This window comes from Zalophus californianus, chromosome 3 (assembly GCF_009762305.2).
Source record: "Zalophus californianus isolate mZalCal1 chromosome 3, mZalCal1.pri.v2, whole genome shotgun sequence".
Classification (NCBI taxonomy): Eukaryota; Metazoa; Chordata; class Mammalia; order Carnivora; family Otariidae; genus Zalophus; species Zalophus californianus.
The window spans coordinates 14,238,392-14,257,248 of NC_045597.1; the positions used below are offsets into that span (position 1 = coordinate 14,238,392).

The following is an 18,857-nucleotide window of genomic DNA, read 5'->3' on the forward strand; positions in this document are numbered from 1 at the left end:
CAAGGATGAGTCAAAGGGTTTTTGGTTTTTTTTGTTGTTGTTTTTGCTTTTTTGGCCTGGACAACTAGAAAGATAGAGTTGCTATAAACTAAGAGAGAGGGAACTGAGGTTGGAGCAGATGTGTGCATGCAGTTCAGTGCATGTCAAGCTCAAGATGTCTATTAGCTAGCCGAGTTCGCCATGTTCAATAGGCGATGGTATGTAGGGGTCTGCAGAGAGGTCTGAGATGGAGACGTAACTGGGGGTATGCTCAGCATATAATCTACATAAAACCATGGGACAGGATGAAATTACCAAAGGAGCAAGTACAGATGAGGTAGAGAAAAGAAGAGGACCAAGGACTGGGTCCAGAGGCAATCAACATTAAGAAACTGGGTGGAATAAGGCAACAAGAGATAATATGAGTGTGGTGAAAGATGGCTGGTTTAATAAACAAATTCTATTTTATACATGTTGTGTTTGAAGTGCCAGCTAATTGTGCGCTGGTAAATATTAAACAACTGACTTCAGGGGAGGGGAGTGGAATTTGTAGATTTTGCCAATTTCTCTGGTGTATATGTTCCCAACACCTCCGATTTGGGGCTACCAATTTGAAGTCACTGCATTTTAGTGGCTGATGGCAATATAGGACTAAGACCCAAAACAAAAACTTATTAAGTTTTTGATTTGAGAAATCAGCTCTAGGGAGGAAACAAAGTCATAGGAAAGGATGAAATCTTCAGAGGACAAACTGTGATAAACAGGAGAAAACTGAAGGCAAGATGTGGCTAAATGTCCATATTAGGGGGACTCAAGAGATTTCCAAGTGAAGAAAGAAGAGCAAGAAGGTAATTTCCAGAATGGTTTTATAAACTAGGATCATTTTGCTACTGTTGTAAAGTATTTCTTCTTTCCTTTTTTCCTACTTTTTCCCTGGTAGGTGAAAGCGTATCAGACTCAGATAAGAATTTTTTCTTTTAGCCCCGGAGAGATTGGGCACAACAAATTCTTTTCCATATCTATACAAGAATTTTAGTATGAACTTGTTTACAAATAATTTTAACCACTTTCAGCTCTCCTTAAAATAAAATGTCATCAGGAGATCTGCATACTCCAACACATACACCATTTAGATTTTCCAAATAATCAATGTGGTTTTTCAGACATGTTCAAAAAACATTTTTAAGTCAATTGACACTTGGCACAAGGCATTGCACTTAACAGCCAAGAGCCCTGCTACACTGATTAATACTAAGAAAAGCCATTAGGAAACAGTGGTGTCTAGACAGTTTGCTTTTTTGTGTGCAACTTAGCTTCACTGATGAAGAACAGAATCAAAAGAGTGTAGTTAATTCATAGTCATTTAGATACAAGTCATGCTATGGATTAACTAGATATATGTTATAACAATCGGATACTTGATACAACTTTTTAAAAGTTCTATGTACCTTTGAAGTGCAGTTCATATGTGTGCTGATCACATTTCTAGAATTTTGGGGGACAATTTCATTGTCCTCAGAAATGTATTTATGATTGTCAAATCATGTATTCTAATTTTTCCATTTGAAAAACATGAACACTGTTAGCAGATTTGCCTTGGGCTAAATTAAATTTAGAGTCCACCCCCAGGGTCTGCTGGATGGTAGAGAGAAGCCTACTAAATCTAAGGGTTCCTTAGTGGAAAATGCACTAAAAGCCTAACCCACATGCTCATTGGGTCTGCACTCTCAGGAAAGCTTGGCCAGCCCAAGCTTGCTATCATATTACAAGTTTCCCCAAATTGCAGTTGAATGTTCGTCCTAGTTCTTAGGAGCCACTCTGAGTCAAAAGAGCTCTTTGTTCTCAGGACATTGAAATTATGACTTGAAAAAAAAAAAACAGTTATTGCATTTTTCCTGGATTGAAAATCACATTGAAGACAATGAACCTCTTCCAAAAGGCAAAGCTCTGTCTCACTGTTTGGGGTCCTGGTGCAATCTCCCTCAGGACCCATAGACAAAATGAGGACAATACGGAGACCTGCATGTTCACATAATTGATCCACTTTCATCCACATAAAGGGATGAGAAAGTCTCAAATTATTAACAGTCCAGTGCTTTTACAGCTCCCACCTACCATGCACTTAGCGCTTTGAGATTTCTCCTAATTGAATTACTCAGAGCAGACCAAATGACCTTAGTTGTCCAGGCACTATTTATCACATTGTATTGTAAGTGAATTTCATTATTGAAAGAAAATATTCTCTTGATCCATTTTCCATCTTATAGTAATTATTTCTGCAATGTCCTAATTTTTCCATGACTTTTCTTTTCAAGAAACAACTATTAGCTTTCAACATAGTCAGTGACCTTGTTTGGATGACTCTGTCCCCCCAGGTGACCTTGAAGCAAAAATTATAGAAGCATCAATTGGCAAGTTCACCAGCATTCAGCAAAGTATGAAAAGGGTAAGAGCTCTTCATTTCCCAGCACTGGCATTCATCATGGAAAGACACATAAAAGAAAGGGCAAATTCCAATGACATGCATCCAATAAATTGGAGACTCTTGTCACAGCAAATGCCAATTCAGCAATTTATAATCACAATGCATAATATGCTACATTACTTATTTTTTAACCCTCTAAACAGGAGCTTTTAATACCGGTCCTTCTGTGTCTTCCTCTTTATCATTGAAAATCCTAAGTACTGTCAGCTATGAGGTCATCTTTCTGAGTCTGTTGAATTTCATCTTGACTATTAGTAACAAATCTTTTTTGCAACGGCATCCAATCAAGCATCTTGGATTTTGAAGAGATCTGAAAGGTCACTTAGTTTCAAGCAGACCATGAGCAAACTGAGCTAGAGGGGAAATAAACTACCATATTATTAATAAACTATTTGCATTTTCAACAGACCCAGAACTTCTCTTAGCAATTTGCACAGTATTTCGTTCCCTTTAATCTGGTAAATGGGGTCCAAGTTCTTTTGCCTGAATTGGAGTTAATTCCAACAAATCAACAATCAAGGTGAGTCATCATTCTTAAATATATTTATTTATGAACTAAAAGAGTATCATTCAACACAGATTGTATTGGTGTCGACAGAGGGTCCACACTAAGTGATGTTCTCTATTATATGCAATTGATTTTTTTTTTTCAGGTAGTATGAATCCTGTAACCAAAGTGCACATAATAAGGTCAAACACACAGAGATTTCCATGCATGTTCAGGCTCTATCACCTCATTTCACCCAAATGTATTATGTAAGGTAGAGCAGGAAAATGGAACAAGCACTGGCCAAAAGGAATCACAGGTATGGGTTAAGTCCAGCTCTCTGATTTTTCTGAATTCTATTAGTCACTCAAACCCCTTGGGCTTCACTCTTCTCATTCATAAAACTATTTATGAAGTCATATGATCCTATAGGTCTATGTCACTACAAGTAAACACTAGATTCACAGCAGGCTTTTGCTCCCTCTTCTCCCAAAGCAAAACAATGCAAAGCAAAAAAATAAAGATAGAAAAGGTGGCAAAGACACAGCTGGCTCTAGTTTGTATCTGAGATGATGCTGAATTTCCCAGTTTGGCACGCCTGCTTCCCAAGCACTGTGAGAATATTTGCTAGCAGTGAGAAGCACTACTGGGGCAATCCTTGCTCAGATGCTCTGATGATGCTCTAACCCTATTAAACAATACATATCTTTTAAAAAATGTTTCTCAAGTCTTAGATTTCTGGATCTTTGCATGGTTCATCTCTAGTGACCACAGTACACATACTGGAATTTGAACAGTTAGTATTTCTGGTACAGGATTGGTCCAGGTTATGAGATAGAATATTTCCTCCACCTAAAATAGAGTCTTCTTTGAGATCATCCTTCGTATAATTGCCATTTATGGAAGAAAATCATTTCCAGAGATTTGTTTTCTGAAACATTGTTTGTCTATTTGCTATACCAACAAGAGAACAAGAAAGAGGGTTTGACAATTTTGGTTTTCTGAGTAAGATGCTCCTAGGACATTTCTGATCCTAAGGTACAGCCATGGGTTTCTGCTATTGATTTTCACATCCAATTTTGAGTTTGTCGGCTGCATGTTATGAAGCCAGTCCTTACTACATCCCCCCATGAATGTCATTCGGTTTTCCAGGCTATTTCTACTCCCTTCACTCCACACCCCTGAGGCAGTACCCTAATCATCTCACAGGAGCCCTGGCTGATCTCCATGCCCACGGGTGGAGTTGGACTCCAAACTGGACCCACTAACAAGACTAAGGTCTCCTGCCCATATAATGCTATTTCAGGCATCTCAAGGGCTTCCCTGCCTTAAAAACAAAATTCCACTTTTCTAACTGATGCTTCAAATTCCTTTAAGAGAATAAAGACATGCTTTGACTCAGTACACAGTTTCCTGGGAGAAGAAACATATGACCTGAAATCTATATAATTGATTAATCTGACAAAATTGACTAATATCAAATCTCTTCCTGAGGATGCCACTTTGATGGGGGAGCCATACTGGCTGATGAAATGGGGAAAGTGAAGCCAAAGGAGGTGGAAGACCCCAAATATTTTGCTTCCTTTTTGCTTCATTATTATTTCTAATATGAGAATGATGTTCATCTCATGAGGTTCTTCTGCTAACTGATAACAATAAATAAACACCATTTACTGAATCACTCAATAATGAGAGGTCGCATCCATGAAAATGTTGGTAAGCTCCAAAAAAAGTCTCTCTTCCATAAAAGCAATGAGAACGCTGGCAAATATTATCAGAATTTACTTCTTTATAACTGAATATTAGCAGAAGGTTTGTAGCAATTCATAGAGCAAGCTTCCTGGTGTTTTAACTTGCCCTATTTCCACCCCCCACCCCTAAATTTACAGCACTCTTGAAAACAGACCTATAAATACAGCCAGTAACAGCCACTGTTACTGTTAAAACCAGCAGTCAAGCAGCCTTCCCAAGGGGCAGAATGGAGCTGGAGCTTCTTCAAAGCCCCATTCCTAGAGAATTGGTCATTATTTGACCTGTCTAGAGGTTCCTCAGAAGACCCTATTTGCATGGCTATCTTTATATGACATGATTTACAGCTCATTTAGTGTGAAAAGCCTTTGTCCCAAGGGTGTTTGCCCCCCTCCAAAAAAAAAAAAAAAAAAAATCAGAGGCAACTGTTTAACACTGCAGCCACCTGAGGCCGTGGGCAATAATTCACACAATGGACTAAGCAAAAGCTTAAAAGGAAAAGATGGGGAATGAGATGTCCATTAGGAGGCTTTGAAAATCCCCAACATATTCCTAGTAATCTTGAGGCCCATGTGCATGTGTAGTGTATATGGCCAGGACTGTGTGCATGTTCAGGAAGACCTAAGAAACTGTAACCTCTTGCTAAACTTGACATTCTCTGCAAGCAGAAAATGAAGATTAAGAAGAAGTAGCCTAGCTGAATGTTGAAGGTGTTCCCCAGTACATACATAGAGCTCCTGGCAAAAACTGGGGGATTAATTAGTTCCAGGCATTTAAGGAACTCTCTATCCAATTATCAGCTGACCATTAAGAGACCTGAGCAGAGACTTCAGTGGTCATACACAAAAAAGAATTCAGAGTTTACAGAATTTGTTCAGAAAAGTCACTAAAAAACAACAAACACCAATAGCAACCCTGGGGAGGAGGAAGAATCTGATTTCCAGGATTGCCACATTATATTAGCTAAAATGTTCAGTTTTCAACAAAAAGCAGGAGACATATAAAGAAACAAGAAGTTATGGCCCATAGACACACAGGAAAAAAAGCAATCAATAGAAACTGTCCCTGAGGCAAGCCAAATGTTAGGACTTAGACAATAACTTTAAAATTAGCTATTTTAAATATGGTCAAAGAATGGTCACCAAAGATATAATCTACCTTCTATAAGGTAGAAATTATAAAAGGAAACCAAATAGGAGTTCTGGAGATTAAAAGTATAATAAAGGAAATGTAAAACTGACTACAGGAGGTCAACATAAGATTTGAGCAGGCAGAATAAAAAATTAGTGAGCTTTTACTGGGTATGTACCCCCCACCAAAGAAAAACCAAAAGCACTAATTTGAAAAGATATCTGCACTCCTATGTTTATTGCAGCATTATTTACAATAGCCAATATGTGGAACCAACCCAAGTGTTTATGGATAGATGAATGGATAAAGAAGCTGTGGTACACATATACAAAGGAATATTAGCCACATAAAAGGACAAGGTCTTGCCATTTGCAACAAGATGGATAGATCTATGGGTGTATTATGCTAAGTGAAATAAGTCAGAGAAAGACAAATACTATATGATTTCACTTACATGTGGAATATAAAAATCAAAACAAATAGAGAGACAAACAAAAAACAGAATCAGACCTATAAATACAGAGAACAAACTGAGAGCTGCTGGTGGGGAAGGGGGTGTGAGGGGATGGGTAAAATGGGTGAAGGGGAGTGGAAGGTACAGGCCTCCAGTTATGGAATGAATAAATCACAGGAATAAAAGGTACAGCAAAGGGAATATAATCAGTGGCAATGTGATAGTGTTCTATGGGGACATGGCAGCCATACTTGTGGTGAGCACATGTATAAACCTGTTGAATCACTATGTTGTACACCTAAAACTGGTGTAACATTCTGTGTCAATTATACTAGATATACAAGTAATAATAATAATAAACATAATCTGCACTTCATGATACAAAAGGTATCAGAGAAGGGGTGGTGTGTGTGTGTGTGTGTGATGTTGAGTTTTGGGGAAGTGGTGTCTAGGACTATCACCAACTCATATACATGTACATTTCAGAAATAAAATGATTTCAAAAAAATTTAGTGAGCTCGAAGATAGGTCAATTGAAATAATTTAGTCTAGAGAACAGAGAGAAAAAAGAATAAAGGAAAATGAATATAGCCTCAGGGCATTAAGTAGATTAACATATGCATAATGAAAGCCCCAGAGGAAGAGAAGAGAGCAGGAGAAAGGGGCAGAAAGAATATTTGAGGAATTAATGGCTGAAACTTCCCAATTTAAAGAAAACCATCAATCTATATATCCAATCAACTCAAAAAGAAACTCCAGGTGAGATAAACTCAAAAAGATCCACAGCTAGACACTTCATACTCAAATCGTTGAAAGCCCAGGGCAAAGAAAGAATCTTGAAAGAATCAAGAGAGAAGCAACATATCATACACAAAGGATCCTCAATAAGACTAACTAACAAGCTGATTTCTCATCAGATATCAGGGAGGCCAGAAAGTGGTGATATGATATAATCAAAATGCTAAAAGAAAAAAGACCGTCAACCAAGAATTCTCTATCTAGCAACACTATCCTTCAGAGATGAAGTAGAATTTAAGATAAAAACTGAGAGAATTTATTTGCTTGCTTTTCTGCCCCACAAGAGACACCGAAGGAAGCCCTTCAGGTTGAAAAAAAAAGTTGACACTAGACAATAACTCGAATTTACATAAAGTCATAAAAAGCACTGGTAATGGTAACAATACAGGTAAATATAAAACATGGTGTCAGCTTTTTGTTTATTCACTTGTAACTCATTTTTTCTCCTATGTGATTTAAAAGACAACTGCACAAATAACACTTGTAAATATGTGTTGATGGACACACAGTGGATAAAGATATTTCCATGACAATAGTAGCACAAAGAGGGGGAGGAAATGGAGCTACATAAAAGCAAAGATTTGTATACTACTGAAATTATATTGAAAATAACACTAGAAAATACCCATATTACACAAAAGAAGACTGTAATGGATGAAACATTAAAGACAGAAGACATATAGAAAACAAATAGCAAAACAGCAGATGTATATTTTACTTTATCAGTAATTTCATTTAATGTAAATGAACTGAACAATCCAATTCAGAAAAATATATAATCCAATTATATGCTGTTTGCAATAGACACACTTTCAAGACACAAATAGATTGGTAGTAAAAAGATGTATCATGCAAATAGAAACCAAAAGAAAATTGCAGTGGTTATACGAATATTAGACAAAATACACATTAAAACCAAAATTATTACTAGAAATGCAGACATTTTACAATGATAAAAGAGTCAATCCATCAAGAAGATACAGCAATTATAAACATATATGTACCTAACAATAGCATCCCAAAATACTTGCAGCAAAAACTGACAGAATTAGGGGTGCCTGGGTGGCTCAGTCATTAATCATCTGCCTTTGGCTCAGGTCATGATCCCAGGGTCCTGGGATCGAGCCCCGCGTCATGCTCCCTGCTCACTGGGAAGCCTGCTTCTCCCTCTCCCACTCCCCCTGCTTGTGTTCCCTCTCTTGCTGTCTCTCTCTGAAAAAAAAAAAAAAACTTTAAAAAAATTCTAAAAAAAACCTGACAGAATTAAAGAAATAGACAATTCAACAATAATAGATGAAAATTTCAACAACCCACTTTCAAAAATGGATAAAAGAATTAACAGATGACCAACAAAAAATACAAATCTTGAACAACACTATAAGACAACTAGACCTTACAGACATTTATTCAACACTCCACAACAGAATATATATTCTTATCATGTGCACATGGAACATTCTCCGGTATATACCATATGTCAGGCCATAAAACAAGTCTCATTAATTTAAGTCTATTTTACTAAAATGGAATGAATCAAAAACCAACAGCCAGGTAAACTTTTAAGTGATTTACATGATTTATTTTAGTTAATTCTCAAAAATATTGAAGTATGATATGATTGGGTTCAAGAAGCATGATTAGGTATGATGATTATCCACTTCCTACAGATGAAGAAACTACAGTAGCAAGGGTTATATGACTTCCCTAAGATGGAACAATTCATAAGAAACAAAGGAGCTAAACTTAAGGCCCTACTCATGTCTGGAGGTCTCAGCTTAAATGCTGCCTCATCAGAGATAATTCCCACCCAGTCTACACAAGGTCCCTCTTGCAATTCACTCTTATAGCATCCTATTCTCTTTCTTTATAGAACTTTTCACAGGGTGAAATTATATATTTCTGGATCTGACAATGGACAAGTGGATAACATAAGTAGTGTGAACAACCTGTCTTTGTTTGCCTGAGACTTTCCCAGGGTTAACACTGATATTTCCAAGTACTGGAAATTCTTTCAGCCCTCGGGAAGCCAGGGTGGTTGGTCACGCTAAGGAATAAACAAGCTGCAAGTGTTTCCTCGTTGAAGCCACAAAATAAGGCATTCCCTCCATAAGTGATCAGAGCTATCAGCAAGACATGAGGGCCACAGCCACCTCTCTTTCCCTGACAATCCTAAGTGGCTTCCTAAGACCATACCATAGGAGCGTCTCTGTGGCTTCCTAAGACCATACCACAGGAGCGTCTCTGTATCTACCCACTACAAGGCACCCTTCTCAGTCACCATGGACACACAGAGACGTTTGGGATTTCAACCCAGGCTTTGAACAAAACCAGAAACTCTGAGAGAAGGAACTACCATTTTGGGTACCATTATTGTTTGTTTACTTGTTTATTCTCCTTCACCAAAGCTATTTACTCCATAAGAGCAGAGGGCTCACACTTTTGTTCACCACTGAATAAGCAGCATGTAGCTAATGCCTGGCACCTGGTGAGTAGTCAATACATGTTTGAAATAGGGACCATGTAACTTCTAAGGCCTTGCTCTTAATCACCATTTATTACCTGCTTTGATGTAGTACTTTAATTCTCCTGCCTTAATAGTAACACAAGTTCATGGTATGACTCACAACATCCCAGGCATGATGTTACCATAATTAATTGACAGAACAAGCTTTTGAGGCAACTATTCCCATTTTCTAGACAAGGAAACTGAAGAAAAGAGAGATTAAGTAATCTGTCCAAGACCTCAAAGTTAATTTATATTTGTTCCACAAATGTGTGCTACAATTTTCCAATTCCATCATGCTTGTGGCAAGGAATAGTTCTGTGTCCACACAGTGTAAAGCACAAAATAGCAGGTGCTTCACAAATGTTCCTTATATAGACCACTTCTCCACGCTTCCAACATTGTTTATCATACCAATCTGGTTAGCTGAATATTTTTCATATCTGGCATAAAAGCAGTCTCAGCTGGGCCCCTCTCTCATTAATAAAATTCAAGTTAACACAGAGTTATATAAGGTCATAGTAGTGGTAATAATAACCTCTGAATTCCTCAGGCACCAGCAAATTTTGAGTCCATAGTCATATGATTTGCCAAAGTTGTTTCTTCTTCTAATTTCTAAGGATAGAAATTTCCTTGATTAAGGAAACCACTTTCATTCATTTTTAAATTTCTATATTTTATTTTATTGTCCATTACCAACATGGCTCTTAAAGCTCTCCTTTCTCCTTCTTCTTTTCCTTTTTTGAAAAGAATCCTCAGGTGTACATGCATGATATTTAAACTAAACTCCCTAAACCTGAACATGATTTATCTTCAAACAGCAGAGAGAAGGGAGGTGAGTCGAAATCTTCAAATATATATAGATTCATAGCTAGCTTCTACTGAGCTCCTGCCCTTGTCAACTCATTTAGAACACAATTTTCCAAATGCCACCGCTTTCTGGGATTCAGGGAAGAGAGCTCTTTCATTTCATTAGATTTGTGTCAACTCCATTCTGAGATTCGAGCAATGGGGACTCTTGGAAAAATACGCTGAGCTCCCCGTCGGGGCTGGGCTGCTGCACGTCTGGCACCACACAGCCCTGAAAGTAAATAAAATGGCTTGCGTTGTGCTCCAGGCACGAGGGAGCCTGAGACATAGGACGAGAAATCCAGTTGATGTGCCCAGACCATACCTCCAATTGCAAGCTGCTGTTTTCTCAACAGTCAGAGCTGCAGCCGTGGCCAAACTGCACACTTGGAGCCAAATCCTCCCTCAGCTCCGTGTAGGCAACTTCATCCAAAGTCAGTAGGTGTGGAGTGCATATCTACAAGTGACATTTGGCAATCCTGGCGTTTAGTTCTCTTATCTGCCACATACTTACTATTTAGTAGGTCCCTTTCTACCAGTTTCTGGACAAACGTGAGCCTGTTTGCTATTATCAGATGGCAGTGCTTGCAGTACAATTTCCCCACTTTTTAAAGCTCTTTGTGTTTTGCCAGTCAGGAGCACATTTTGCAAGTCCCTGGCAAACACAAGTGTACTTTCTCCTTGGCTTAAATACTTGCAGAAGCCAGATGAAAGCAACAGCTCCCAGGGAAAGCTCAGGATCTCATCAGCTTGTTGATGAAGTAGTCCTATGTTCCTCTGGTCAGATTTTGAAGGGATTGTGTGCCCTTAATTGAAGAAGTAAAAGTGCAGAAGAGGGTAAGTGAAGAAAAGAGCTGAAGGTTCATCTCACGGAGGAATATTTTCTGACCCTTCTCTCGGCTCTCCTTCCTCAGGCTGAGTTGGGGGTTTCCACTTCCTGTGTGCATCTCACATCCTATTGTGTGGGGATGGTACTTACCAGGTACCTAAGTCTCCCACTGTCCAACATGGGCTCCCTGAGGCAGGGCCAACGTAGTGTGCATCTCCATATTGCTGGCATGCAGCATGGGGTCTGGCAGTGAGGTCAAGAAAAATTTATTCTCTCCCTACTCTGTGTTAGGCACTGCACCTCTGCCCAGGGATACAATGGGGCTGCATACTTCTACACCTTGAGGAACTTAGAGTCTAATCAGGACACGGATGCTTAAGCATAACATTTCACGCACAATGTGAGTCGAGGTTATGTAGAGTATGACCAGGGTGCCAAGCGAATACAACAGATGTGTGTGTAATCCTGGTGGTATAGTCAAGAAGACCGCTGGGAGAGGACTGTGCCAGAGCTGAATCCTGGAACAAGTAGGAGTTACGTGAGGAATGAGCAGGGAGGACAGGGAGTTCCAGGCATGGGCACTAGCATGCTCAAAGGCAAGAGGGCAGGGAACAGCATGTGGTCTGCCCTGCAAATCTCAAGGGCCAGGCTGAGAAGAGTAGGCCATTAAAACTGGAGACGTGGGCAATGTCCAACTAACCAAGGATCTTCTTTTTAATCTTATAAATTTTTAGAAAGACAGACATTGCATAATTTCAACACTGAGAAAACAGGCTCGTATCTGTGTTTTAAACAGTTTGAATTGGGAATTTAATAAAGGACATGGATTTTATTTGTGCAAGACAGAAAACAAGGAGCCCAACTGGGGAACAATTTTAATCATTTTGGTGAAAGGCCAGGGGAGCCTGTGTTAGGGCAGTTTTATTAGGCCTGGGAGAGAGGCTATGCAAGAAACATTGACAAGGCAGAATGGGAAGGATATTGTGCTGGAGAGTGAGTGGCCTGAGGTACTCACTGGGCCTTGGGTTATGTGAGCTTGAAGCTCAGAGAAAAGTGAGAGATTAAGATTATATTAGGTGCCTCCAAAATTTATAGGAGTCAAAATAATCCTTGAGAGTGGATGAGATTCCCCACGAAGAACTTGTTAGAAGAGAAAAAAACAGTAGCTGGGAATCTTTGGGGAAAAATACCATTTGGTGGGTTGGGGGGGCAGGTGCCTCTGAAGGTGATGAGACTTCCGTGTGCGACAAAGATAGGGTGAAATCCTAGAGGCTCGGCGGTAAAGATTCTCATAGAAAAGGCAGAAAACAGTTTCAATACCACATTGTGGTAAAGTCATCATAAAGTAATGTGAATAACTTTGGCAATCAAATAGTCTTTGAAGACCTTTTTATAGTAAAGACACTCCTATATATTGCTTACTTTATACATGAATGAATGAATGAATGAATGAATGACACCAAATCTCCAGAGACTCTGTCACCTTACGAAATACAGAATGAGACTTGATTTCTTGGGTGAAGGCTGAGTTTCAGAGGAGCCCAATCTCTAGCCTTATAAACCCTTCCTTAGTATTGGTGACACAGAATAAGTCATTCTGTCCTTTTCTTACTGACTTTTCGTCTCCATATGCCTTGCTACCCTGCATATTAGCCATGAGAGATGAGGCAAGTGCTAAGGTGGAGATGCAGAATCCAGGGACAAACTCCCTTCATCACTTGTACAAACAGGACCCACTTCCACATTTCATGTATATTTAGGGCCACAGGTCTGTGTTTGGAAACGTTGAGAACTCGATGCCATGAGATCCAAGTTGCAGCCCTAGCTCTTTCATTGCCCAGCTCAGTGCCTAGAACTAAGCCCACTAAGACATCTCTGGGCTCGCATGCCCTCCTCCTTGAGTTGAAGCAACAGACTAATGGACTTTCCACGTTTTCTTCCATTTTAAAGTTTTTCTAGATACTCTCTCTCTCTCTCTCGGATGCCTTTGAAGCATACTATATTCACCCCATCAGTGCTCAGCAAAGATTTCAGTCACTAATTCAGTCCCTGAGACTGAAAGTTTTATACTTTGGCAAACAGCACCGTGTGCTGTTTGTCCCTGAACCAAGCTGAGAGTTCTTTTGCTTGCTGTGGCTGCTCTTCATTTCTGCTTTCCCTGTTGTGTCTCTACATATGTCTTCACTATATATTCCTGCCTTTCTCTCTGGAAGTCTGAGAAACACTGGTTGCTGGCCAGTGTGCACATGCATGTCGACTGATCCAAGGAATGGTACCGAAATCCGCTCCTCCATGTTTGACTCACCACGGGGAAGGAGCACACTGCCAAGCCTACGGCTTCCACTGTTAGAAGAGTGACAGGAAAGCAAGATGAAAGAAGAAGAAAAGAATTAGGAGAGGTTCTGATTACAAGTGTGGCTTGCAGCACAGTGAGAGGAGAAATCCAAACAAATGACCTGGCCGATTTCACTGTAAACATGCCCCTCTCCCAATCGCGTATTCCCAGCTTTTTATATCTACTAATGTCTTGCCTGGCGTATTCAGATGACACGCCATATGGACAGAGGCAATGTTTTCCTTAATCCTTAGTGTAGTGTACAGCCTGAACTATCAAAGTTCCTTCGCCAACACTAACAATAAAAAGAAATGGTATTGCTGCTGAAAACCAGTGATTCGCTTTCAGTATGGAAGCTGCTAAGGGCAGGGATCCTGTGTATGTTATATACTGTTCTCTGGGCTCACCAGGCAGTGAGTAAAGAACAAAAGCAGCAAGCCCATCTTCTTCCACCGACATACATCCAAATCCTTACTGGTAGCCTAAATTCTCTGTGTTTCCAAGGGTTGGTGCTTTGCAACTGCTTTGCAAAGGCATTTAAAAAGACTGAATTGCAGAAAGCAAGCCATGTTTGATGTTCAGAAATCAAGTTATATTAGCTGATATTCTGGGGCTCCCCCTACTATTGATATTCTTGAATTAGGAAAGCTCTCCATTACGTTCAAATGAGGGAACAGCCAACTCACTCCTATCTCAACTAGTCGGAGCTCTAACTTTCATGTATTTCCAGATAGGTCTCCACTGGGCTGGCCAAATGGCAACCCTTCCCACTCTGCTTTGGCACTCACACTCCCTTGGCTTTCTTTCAAGGAGACTTTCATGAGGCCCCGAGCACTGATTCTGACATCCTATCATTGCAAGAAATGTTTAAGAAATATATGACATCTTTACCAAAGTCAATTTAGAAATTAATTGGCTTTTTGAGGAATTTGCAGTATTATCTGGAGATATCTGGAGAAAACCTTTAGTTGGTGTTTTTAAAATATGACATAGGGGCGCCTGGGTGGCTCAGATGGTTAAGCGTCTGCCTTCGGCTCAGGTCGTGATCCCAGGGTCCTGGGATCGAGCCCCGCATCGGGCTCCCTGCTTGGCGGGGAACCTGCTTCTCCCTCTCCCTCTACTGTTCCCCCTGCTTGTGCTCTCTCGCTCTCTCTGTCAAATAAATAAATAAAAATCTTTAAAAAAAATAAAATATGACATACAACCAAAGTATACTGCAGTTAAAATCTAATTATTTTTAAGAATTTTGCAACATGTTGGGGATATCAGTAGGTAAGATGCTATGGACTGGGGCTGAAAACCAGTACCTGATGGTAACAGAATCTCCCAACAGAATGACTGGCAGTATGGGTTGGTGCAGAGAAAAAGAAAAATAGAACAAATGGCTATTTCTTTTTCCACACAAACAACGTTGTTTACTCTTAGAACATTCTTGTTTACCTCATTAAATGTACGACTCTTGGACAAAGTCAGTGTCTTATGTTACCAGCCTTTTGTGAATGAAATTGACAGTATTCATTGCTGTTATTTCATGATAAAAACATTTATTATTGCTGTGCCCTTTGATCTAAACAGGGCCACGGGTGCTGTTTTATTTTTAGAAACAGAGAAGAATGGGTAGGTGATAACCAGGCACAAAGGAGAGAAAAAGCCCATAATCTACGCCAGAATAAAACTACTCTGAGGAAAAGTTCAGGGGGAAAAGGAGCTGTTTTGTATATGCTTTATCTTGCCCTTGAAACCAGAGAGGACTGTCTGAAATATCACCTCCACCTCACAGCTCATTTGATTACAACCCAGTTCTATATACCTTTATTTCCTGGTAGGAAATTAGCAAGAATCTCTATCCCATATGCATTTGTACTCTCACATTTAGAATGTTTCTGCCTTGATTTTACATTTAAGAGTACTGAAAACCATTGATTTCTAATTATAATGGTGAGCCTCATTTCCAAAAAAAAATGTCAAACGCAATAAAGTAAATTTCATTCATATCCCTATTCCAACAAGTGCCATAGAAAAAGCCCATTTGGGGGGAGCTTCCCATTTCTGAAAGTATGGCAGGCTAAATTTTCTGTTTCCCTTTGAAAGCTCCCCAAATGATTAAATAAAATCTTTTTTAAAGCATAGCTCTTTAAAGCCATCCTGGAGCTCATGAGAAAAAAAGGAATCCCAGATAAACTGAATCTCCAAAATGAAATAAAAGCCAGTCCCAGAGAGGTAAGCCAGCATCAAAGCCTCAGCTGTCCTAAGGGAATTGGCCCAATTGTGTGACCTCGACTCTCTATTTTGATGGATTGTTAGGGCATAGGAGGCAGTAAGAGATTAAGAGCCAGGGTTGGGTTAGAGTGAGGAACTTAACAGAGCTCTACGCAGAGCTAAGATTCCAAAATGGAAGAGTAAATAATAAATAATCCTAACCATCAGGAAAGGAGAGTAAGGGAACTTGCCGACCATAAACTTGATACTAAGTATGAGGAAAAATAAATCTCCCTGAGAATTTGTAATCACGAATCAATCTTTATGGACAATCTGGGATTTCTGGGCCAAATTTGTGCTTTCTGTATGTAGAAAAACCACAAGCATAGAAAATATTTAAATGTGCAGCCAGATTGGTATTAATCCTGGACATCCTTTCTCTAAAGGATGGTGGTGGAGCTCTACTAGTTCTCACAGGTAATTCTAAGAAAAACAAGGAAATCACAATAAAAAGGATCACAACACACACAAGAAACAACACACTGAGAATGGGAGATGACAAAATAATCTGCAAAGATCTCAAATATTGAATACATAATCCTCTTAATATAAAAAAAATTTAACATGCTCCAAGAAATAAAAGATTCAAAAACATGAAAAATTAAGATACTTTTAAAACCAATCCACTTCTAAAAAGTATACATTGGATCTATTAATTTTTGAAATCAAATTTAAAATGCGGTAGGATAAATTAGGAGATTCAACACAGCTGAAGAGAGTATTAATGATCCTGGAGATAAATCTGAAATAATCAACCCAGAGAGAAAAATATTAAAAATAGAAAAAAGATAAAAAGATAGGATAGGCTGAGAAAATTTGAAGGATATCTACATGGAGTTTCATAGTTTCATTTATTCATAATGAATAAAATTAAAAGGAAATGTTGGAAAAAGATAAGTAATGTTTTCAATAATTTTTAAAAGATACTAAACTCATATCCAGAAAGCTTAATGATTTCCAAGCATACTAAATAATAAAAAGAAATCCACACCTAGACATATTGAAAGTACAAATATATATCAACGAAAATAAAGAACAGATTTTTGAGAGCATCAGAGGGAAAAAAAGGGCTATCATTTATAAAGGAACAATTATACTGATGACTGACTTCTCGGACATTAGAAGACAGAGTACAATACACTGAGACAAAGCAATCATCACCCTAGCATTTCACACCCAGTATAACTAACTTTGCAAGAACAAGGGCAAAATAAGGACATTTTCAGAAAAGTAAAACTTGCAAGTTTTCATCATATACAGACTATCCCTAGCCAAAACTCTAAAGGATATGACTCAGAAAGAAAGAAATCTAGACAGACCTAAAATGCAAGATGGGATTCTGAGCAATGGTATCAGTAAATATATGGTAAATACAAATACTGATGTATAAAACAGTTTAATTTGTGAAGGTTAAAAAAATATAGAACATAATAAATGGACAATATAGCATATAAGTTGGGAGGGTAGTGATAAAGCTAAAGCATTCTAAGGTTTTTATATCATTTGGGATGAGAGTAAAGCTATGATTAATTTTAAGCTGTGCCAATTTAAGGATGTTAAATTATCCATAGTAACCACTAAAAAGAGTCATAAAGAGTAAATTTTTTTAAATGAGTACAGAGATAAAATTCAAAAGAAAGCAAGAAATTAGAAAAATTGAATAACAAAGCAGACATAAATTAAAAAGAAAGGTAAAATAAAGTTCCAATGAAATAATCTATCCAGAATTTTTTAAAAGATTATTAGAGTTCACACATGCACATACATGCACATATATATATATATATATGGAAATATATACATAGATATATATATATGCAGACACACAAACATACATACATACACACCCATTCTGAACAAATAAGGATGCAAAGGGATCAGTTAAGTCAAATACTAACCCAAAACATCACAAAAAGAATAGACTTTGAGGGGGAAAAAGTGTGAGCAGAGAAAAATAAGATCTCCTCATAATGATAAAACATTTAATAAATTGATAGATCTAGCAAAAAAAAAGCCAGCATGAGATGAAGTTCTGAACAGCATACATGATTTAAATGGATATATGTAATACAGAACACTGAACCAAACAACTTCAGAATTTACCTTCCATTTAAGAACATGTGAACTACTTATGAAAACTGTCCACATGAGAGGCCACAAAGTACATCTCAATACTTTTCAAAAGACTGGTATCAAGTAGATGGTATTCTATAAATAGTAATTAGGTTAAAAATAAAAAACAAAAGGTATGTAGAACAAGAACTATATATTTGGAAATTTTAAAAAAGCATATGTTTCTGAAAAATACATGAATCATAGAAAAATCATGATGGAAAACTTTTTAATGAACTGCTGAATGATAATTACAATAACTGCATATTAACACTTGTGTGATTCAGCTAATAAGTTCAGCTAATAAGTTCTGAAGGAAATTTATACATCTATATGAATGTATGAAGAAGGATAAAATCTTTAAATAAATGAGTTAAGTACCAAACTTAAACAGAAAAAGAACAACAGTATAAATCCAAATAAAGCATGATGTAAGAATTAATGAAGAGCAATCCATAAAGAATGAGAAAACAGACATACAATAGAAAGGATCAAAATGCCAAGTCAATTCTTCGAAAATATCAACTGAATAGGAAAACTGCTGGTAATATTAATTTTAAAAAGGAGAAAGAGTACAAATGAAAAGTAATTGGAATGAGAAAGAAGGCATAGCTTCAGATGTAGAAGAGATTTAAATCATAATGAAAGGTTATTATAAACAAATTTATACCAAGACATTTGAAAGCACAGACGAAATGGGTAAACTTTTAGAACATACAACTTATCAGAATTGGCTCAAGAAAAATTAGAAAGCATAAATAGTCATATAATCATTAGTGCAATTAAATCCATTGTTTAGGGTGATGGGCATTAAGGAGGGCACGTGATGGGGCGCCTGGGTGGCTCAGTCGTTAAGCGTCTGCCTTCGGCTCAGGTCATGATCCCAG

The 18,857-nt window shown here is 38.1% G+C and overlaps 1 protein-coding gene across 6 annotated transcripts in view; it reads right to left on the reverse strand.

Moving 5' to 3' along the window:
* The window catches only part of HS6ST3 (heparan sulfate 6-O-sulfotransferase 3), a 642,842-nt gene that overhangs the window by 178,548 nt on the left and 445,437 nt on the right, over positions 1–18,857 (reverse strand). The window lies entirely within an intron of this gene.